Below are 8,138 nucleotides of genomic sequence, written 5' to 3' on the forward strand. Positions count from 1 at the left end.
GGTCTCGCTATATTACCCAGGCAGGTCTCGAACTCCTGGGCTCAAGCTATCCTCCCGCCTCTGCCTCCCTGAGAGCTGGGATTACAGGCGTGAGCCACCGCGCCCGGCAACCTAATGTGAATGACGAGTTGATGGGTGCAGAAAACCAACATGGCACATGTATACTTGTGTAACAAACGTGCACGTTGTGCACATGTACCCTAGAACTTAAAGTATAATTTTAAAAAATGGTATAGCCCAGTTGAGATGTGCTGTAAGTACAGAACACACACTGGATTTTGAAGACTTAGGATAAAAAATAGAAAATATCTCATTAGTAATGTTTTATATTCATTGCACATGAAATAATATTTTAGATGTATTAGGTTAAATAAAATATTTTTAAAAATTAAAATAAAAAGAAAATAAAAATCAGGTGGAATGGATTTAGCCCATTGTTGATGAGGTGATGATGCCTATAGGCCTTTCCGGCTGGAAAATGCTGTAATTTATTTCTCCACATTCCACATTGATTCTAGCTTTGGAGTATGGGGACATTTCTTTGGCTTTTCTCTTCTCGAGGAGGAGTCTATAAGAAATGGCAATAGAAGTGATCCTGGAGAGGCACCAGGAGGGATTCCCAGCAATGTTCTGATTGAAATCACAATGGGAGAAAGCCATTAAAAAAGGTGGGGAGAAAGGTCCCATTAATCAGAGATGGGCACTGCTGTTTTAGTTGGAGATCTGGCTATTAGCTCAGCAGGAAGACAAGATGGGGTAGGCTGGCAACATGGATTTCCCAGGGGCAGAATGCTAAAAAAATTCTTTTTAGAACAAAGTTGTTATATAAATCCTTATGTAAGTCTTAGAATCCAAGACGTAGTCAAAAATGAAATTTTGCTTGTATTAGTAAACACAGTCTAACATAACAATCTAACATAAACATAATAATCTAACACAATGTAAACCAATTTGATTTTTGTGGAACTCTATCTTTTCCATTTGAAAACTCTCTCATGTATTATTTCCATATATTTGAATAACTGGATTTTCCAAGACATTAGAATAAATGCACAATTGTAGGACTCTTTCTGTTACAAGTGACCTAAAAACCCTGCTCAAACTGACTTATAAAAGGTAATATATGGGCTTGGAACATAGAACAGTGCAAGGAAATACTGGCTTTGGCTGGGACGGTCTGATCCACATATCAAAGGAGGTCATCAGGGCTTAGTTTCTTCATCTCTTTCATTTCTGCCTTTCCTCCCCCACTTCTGTTGGTTAAACTTCATCTTCAGGCTGACTTCTCCCTGGGTAGTAGGATGCTATCGCAAGACTCGACTCTTTATATGACCAAATACAGCTAAGGAGCAAGGCTCTGTGTTCTCAAAAGCCCTAGCATAGTCTCCTTATGTCTCCTTGGCTCCGACTGTGTCATGTAGCCATTCCTAAACCAATCTCTGCAGCCTCAGCCAAGTTGGGCCCACCACATGGTAAAAATGGTGGAGGAGATTCCCCAAAGGAGGGCTGAATTGCAGCTGCCAAAAAGAGGAAGGTGATTATTGAATGACAAACAGCAGATGTCCAGAGCAATGATACTTTATAATTTTCAAAAGAGTTTTATGAAGACCAACTCATTTGATTTTACAATAATTTTATGAGAATATCTTTGTTAGGTGCTATTATTTCCATTTTCAGATGAGTACACTAAGGCTCAAATGACAACTTCTTTGAATTTGCAGAGTTGGTGAAGGAGGTTGTGTTATCTTTTCTCTCTTAGCGATATGATGTCTGACCACTGTACAACAGAACCATTACCTCTCCTGTTTTGGACTAGATGTCTATTATTGTCATCTGAAATTCTGTTAGCATTTTGGGCAGCCATATCACACTGGCTTCTCCTGATTTTAAACCACACAGTAAAACCCCTCTGGTTTTTCACATGATTTCTGGTAAAACGTAATGTAACTAAAATGGCATTTTGAACTTAAGTGCAGGGTTATGTTTACTTTTGTGACATTTCATATAAATTTTTTTTCCATTGCTCCAGCCTGGCAAGAACCTTTGAGTCATATGGAATTCAAAATATTAACTATTTCTCCCAGATTTACGCCATCTTAAAATTTAACGAGCATTACTTATTTTGTCTTCCAAGTAATTGCTAAGAGGATTGAACAATAAAGTATATGTAATATTGATTAATTACCAATTTTAATCTGGAATGAAGCCTCTAGTGCTATGTCAGAGGACTCTTTGGTTGTTCCACAGCTTTATAACTGATAAGGATGGAGGCTAAATAGACATATTGAAAATGCGAATCACTTCACAGATGGAGGATGTCTTCTCATTTGACCCCTTGTCTCACATTTCTAATATGAGCAATATTTTGAGATGAAATGCCAAATTATTGGCCTAGAGTCAATGGTAACTATGATTCTGTAAAACTCCTGTATCATTTATCCTGGATAGAGTCAGGAAAATTGTAGCTCCTCAGTTAATGTTAAATGCCTGCAATGTCAATAATAATAAGAAGATAATCACAATGGTAACTGAGCCTCACAATCTGTGAACATTTGGTAGTAAAGTCCACAACACGTACTCCCCTAGGGGCTTAATTTTCTTTTTCAGATTAGAACAGTGAAATTCTATAACTCAAATGTAAGTTATACACAGATTTGACTAGAAATATTATCTAGGACCTTTGATTGCCAGTCCAAGGATGATCAGGCAGGAGAGTAGTGGGTGGGTATTAGAGTCACAATCATCTGCTGGTAGGAACCACAGTGAGGCGTTTAACCCCACATGCTCCCATTGCAGAGCTTTAATCTGGGTTTCGTTCAAATAGCTTTAGAGAAGGATGAGAGATTTTTATGCGTATTAGAATCAGTTATTATTATAACTGATTTAAACAAGATTGAGAAACAATCATTGTAAAGCTTAATTTCTCTAAAAAGACTCCTTTTAGGATTGGTTTCAGCCACAGGGCAGACAGGTGTGCTGTTAGCGATTCCTTGAGAAGGTGTGGGGAGGGGGCCATGTTGCTTCCCACGCCCCTCCCCGCCGAGGACCACTTCCAGCACTTTCTGTGAAATAGACGAAGGTGACCAGTCCTCTTCTTCCCATGATGACGTGAGCACAGCTATTCCTGGGCTCTGCTTACTTCTCCCGTCTCTGCTACCTCGCCCCCACACTTAGATCTTGCAGAAATGCTGCCACTACTTAGGTATTTCATAGAGAAATTTTGCTTTCAAACTGTAATGAATAGGTTTCAAAGAAAGTGAATGAAAGCTATTCTTTTCTTCCCTTTTCTATGAAGTGATTAGCCATGCAGTCTGGAAAACAGTTTCTATTTAAAAGTAAAAATATTTAGAGAGCAAACATCCTTCCTCTGTTTCCAACTGCACTCAGAAAACAGGACAACAGCAGCTTTCTCCCCTCCTGTTCAGTCCCATGGCCCACCCCTCCTCTCCCAGTGTCTCCCTGTGCCCCACTTTCTCATTCCACTCCTTCCTAGCTACAAGGAAAGGTTATCAAGGTGATAATAAGCAAGAAAATGTTCCAGCCTTGTTTTAAGCCTCAGCCACATTGCACTGCTTAAACGAGGTTAAATGCCTTTGTGAACCTGTGTTTTCTAGCCCCTTGGCCATGCAGCCCTAAGCCAGCCTGATCCAGCCTCACCTCGCCCCTCTCTGCAAGAGACTCGTGGGTACAGGATGATTGAGGTGGCCCCAGCCTCCCCAGCAGCTGCTGACTTGCGCTTGGAAATTCAATCCTCTCAAGGTAATTCCTCAGCTTATAAAAAACTTCTGGCAATGAATTCTGAATTTGATGCCTCCCACTCCAGGCAGAATAATGGCAGGCTTGCTGACTTCCACAGGCACTGAGCCTGGAATGGGAGGGCAGCGTCATAGTGGATGAAGGACTTTTAAAGGCAGGACTTTTGTGGCCTCATTAGGAGATTTCTTGCTATTTCTGGAACACTAGCCTCAATATTCTCTCTTCTGAGGTCCTCTAGATCCCAAATGACTTAGGGTCTATCTGGGCCAGCCCTAGGCTGCAAGTGGTCAAGCTTTGCACATCAGAGAGAGCAAAACTGTGCTCTAGTCTTCTCTTGGGTGGAACTGCCTGAGTTGCTTAGAATGACATCTTGGTGCTAAGTTTGGAGACCAAACTAATTGTGAAAAATATATGGAGTTACCATGTGAGATCCGCCACCGCCTACAAGCTGTTGGACATGGACACCATCGCAAAAGCAGATGGGCTACCAGGCTCGGAGAAATCCCTCTCCGTGCACAAAAGTTGCCTAGAGATTCTGAAATAACCATCTGCCTTTCAGATTCTTTGGATCATTATTCTCAGGTTGTAAGAATTTTCCCTTCTTTCCCTTCACCACCCCAAAGACTGTCCAGTCCCCAAAGGCATCAAATCCCTGTGGTGGTTGCAGATGCTGCTGTGACAGTCCTCAGACTCTTCTTGGGGATGGCTTTGCTATGGGAGGCTTGGAATGTCCTTGTTGTCCCCTAAAGCTTAGCTCGAAGTCTCAGGATGTGTCTTGGCAAGTGCAAAATCCAATAGTCATTGAACCCTTGATAATCTTTTATGCCCTGTAGAAGTATGTTTTTATTCATCCGTTTCTTCAGGAGGTAAGAAATAAAGCTGTTCCATTCTAGGCATAAATTAGCATTTATAACAATGCCGTGCAAAAAATGTAATTTAAATAGAACTGATTAGAATTTTGATAGGGCACCAAGGAACTTCTAAACAAATGCTGATCAGGTAATGAGTGGAACAAGTCATTTATTTTAGTGGTTCAGTTATCTGTTCAGTGATTGGTTCACAGTTTCCCAAACATATACGGTGACTGTTCATTAATTATGCACTTCTCACTCAGTAATTGTCCAATTTAACTAAAAACTGTGAGCTTATAGGCAAAGCCACAGAGGACAGCAGAGGGAAAAAGTAACAACCTAGATAAAAGTATATTTTCTTTTTTGTAATAACATTTACTAATTCAAGGACTTGGCGAGAGGGGAGCTATTGTTAGATTTTGGCCTTGGTCTTGTCTTTATACAACAGTCTAAATTGCTCCCCATTTGTTAAGCAGGGACATTTAAGCTCCAGAGTGCCGAGCTTTGCAAATGAGGCTACACGAGTTGGCATTCAGCCTGTCTTCGTAGGTATAGCCTCACCTTTGGATCAGTCTGCGATGTGACGAACGCTATCGGTTGAATCACATGTTTTTCTTCAGGTGCATCATCCAGAAAAATGTTCTGAATCAGTCTGAAAGGTTAATTTGCAGGATTTTTCTCCTTTGATAGGTTGGAGGTTTTCCTTTTATTAAGAAGAATGGAATGTTTCCTTGTTATTTCATGGTAGTCCAGCTCACAGCTGGCACATTCTGGATGTGGTTGCTCCTCCACTGTATCGTTAGTCAATGTTCTGTTTTACTTATTGATCATCTTTACTGGTAATGAAAAATCAGTTTATCAGCCCTGTTGTCTTGATATAATCCGGATGTCAGCAGGATGTCACTTTCTGGAATGCAGATGAGAAATTAAGTCCTAGGAAAGGTAATAATTTAAACAGGTAACAATTTGCTCGGGATGAAACATTGTTTCTAAAGGAAGAATCATCAGTGTGTTAGAGTACTAGTGTTGCCCACCTCACCCTGGGTGTTTGCAGGTGTTTTCTTGTATGAAGGACTTCCAGGCATGTAGCTCTACAACGTGAGTCCTGCTTTGAATGAGCACCTACTATATGAGGCAGGTGAGAAGAAAGGGCTAATGTAGTCCCATAGTCTGGTGGGCTAATTCTGGGTACAGTGATTTGTAGAAGTGACACTGGTCTTTATTTATGCTGCTGCCTGAAAAGAGAACACCTTCTGTCCTCCTGTCCTTTGGGGAGTGGCTGAATACAAAGCAAGCATCTAAGGCAGTACCCAGTGGAGGCCTCTAATACATTGCTCATCATTACTGAATTAAGAAAGCTGGGGACTAGATAAGGCCCGAATGCAGGCAGTAGAGTGACAAGCGGGTGTACAGAATTTCCTTCCTGTTGGAAAACAACAGCAAGTATCTCTCAGAGAGACTCTTTGTTGCCCAAACTTACTGTACCAATGGGGAAGAAAAAAATGAAAGTTTGTAATTGCTGGAAGAATTTACAGTGTTCTAGCTTCGTGTTTGTAACATGTCACCATCACTGGAACACCTATGTCTTCTAACATGTGTCAATCCATTTTACAACTGAGTAAACTAAGGCAAAGGGGGTCAGGGGAAAGATTGCCATACTCACAAAATAATTCTGAGGCACCTGTCCACCTCAAAGCAAGTTTAAACTGCCTTTGCCCATGCATATCCCTGTGCCTCTCTTTTAAAATAAGGTAAAAAAGGAATGAGATGTATTGGAGATTGCTGATATTATTTTCTACAGTGATGTTTTTGGTTTAATGAATTATGATATTTAGAAGTAGGCTAAGAGAATTCATTACCTGAAGACAAACCAATGGCAAATGGATAAAATATTTGGTTTGGGGTAATTTATGTTCTCTGCCTACGTTAACTAGAGCAATTAACTAGATTATTTCCCTAATGTGAACAATGACTATATTCATAGTAAACAATTAATTGAACAATTGTGGCAGGGTAAGCACTTACTCTATTATTTTTTCCTTCTCCTCATGTCACCTTTTCCACACATGCCTGGCTCTCTCTGTAAGAGGAATTTCCACAGCATAATGTCTATGTGAAGATTGTAATCTCTCAAAAAATCATAGCAAGGAACTATGGCTGCACATTTATTCTCAGCAGATCTCCACATATCTTTGGATTTTTATGTTGTGCTTACTTTACAATCACTGAGTTCCATGCTATAATGTCTCCATTATTTTGGTGGGCATATTAGAGCTGATTGTTTCTCTCAGCAGCCTTCAGCCGCCCCCTGTGAGACCTCCACAGCTTACCTTATCATAATATTGGAAAGCAATTTCTCTTGACTGCTGTGAACCAACGCCGGAAATCCAAAATGCTGCTACAGTCATTAAGTGATTTCCAATTAGTTAATTGGTTTCACAGGCTGCTTCTCTCTAAACTGCACCTTAAATGAAAAGCAGAACCATCCATTTTTGAAAGAGGAAAAAATCCTGGGGCCTTTGGGTTTTAAAATCCTGAAGCACAGCATTCTTTGGAAGAAACTTCAGTAAAAACACCGGCCCTGCAGAAGAGAAAATGTTATTATTATTACCACAGAAAAAGAATGGAATCACTCTTTTGGCTTTCCCACATTGTCCAGGGTTTATGTTGCCCACTTTAACTTTAGATCAAAGGAAGACAGACGATTATCACAGAACAGCACAGCACATGGAGACTTTCTTGATCAACACTAGTTCTTTTCTAGGGAAGCTTCCTGGGCCTCTGTGTTAGGTGCCCCAGGGCTGTGTAAGCTTGGCTGCTCTGGGATGCTATATTAAACCTCACTGAGCAGTAGGGGAGAGTGCTTGAGAATGGTTCTGCAAGAAGCTGCTTTTTGGAATGGGAGTGGGAGGTGATTATGTCTGTGGACTAGCAAAGAGAATGGATAGAAGGGAGCATAAGTTGGTCTAGAATATTTCTTGTCAACACATGTATTGTTAAGTTAATGGTGGGGCCATAAACACAAGTAGTGAACAATATTTGATTTACACAATGGGGCAAATAAAATAGGATAAACATTCAAGAGGGTAAATAGGATAGTAACGGATGTACCCAGTAGGGTAAATGTTTCATCTGTTTTCCCTGATAGAGAAAACTTGGCTTTAATAGTAGATAAAATGCATACAAAAATAAATGCAAATTTTCCTCTTTATTAGACAAAGATGCAATCCATCAAGTCAGAAACTGCAGAGTGTAGTAGCTAGAAGCATGGACTCTGGAGCTGGACTATCTGGGTGGACATCCTGATAGTCACTTTCCAGTTGTGAGATTTTGGGCACGTTACTTGACCTCTCTGTCCTCCAGCCTCCTGGGAAGAGGAGGACAAGGATGACACCATCCTCACAGGGTTGTTATGAGGAGTAAACTGGTGGTTACAGAGCTGCAGGCCATCATCCTAAGCAAATTAAAGCAGGAACAGAAAACTAAACACTGCATGTTCTCATAGATAAGTTGGAACTAAACCTGGAGACA

This window comes from Mandrillus leucophaeus, unplaced genomic scaffold (genome assembly GCF_000951045.1).
Source record: "Mandrillus leucophaeus isolate KB7577 unplaced genomic scaffold, Mleu.le_1.0 Scaffold289, whole genome shotgun sequence".
In the NCBI taxonomy this organism is placed as follows: domain Eukaryota; kingdom Metazoa; phylum Chordata; class Mammalia; order Primates; family Cercopithecidae; genus Mandrillus; species Mandrillus leucophaeus.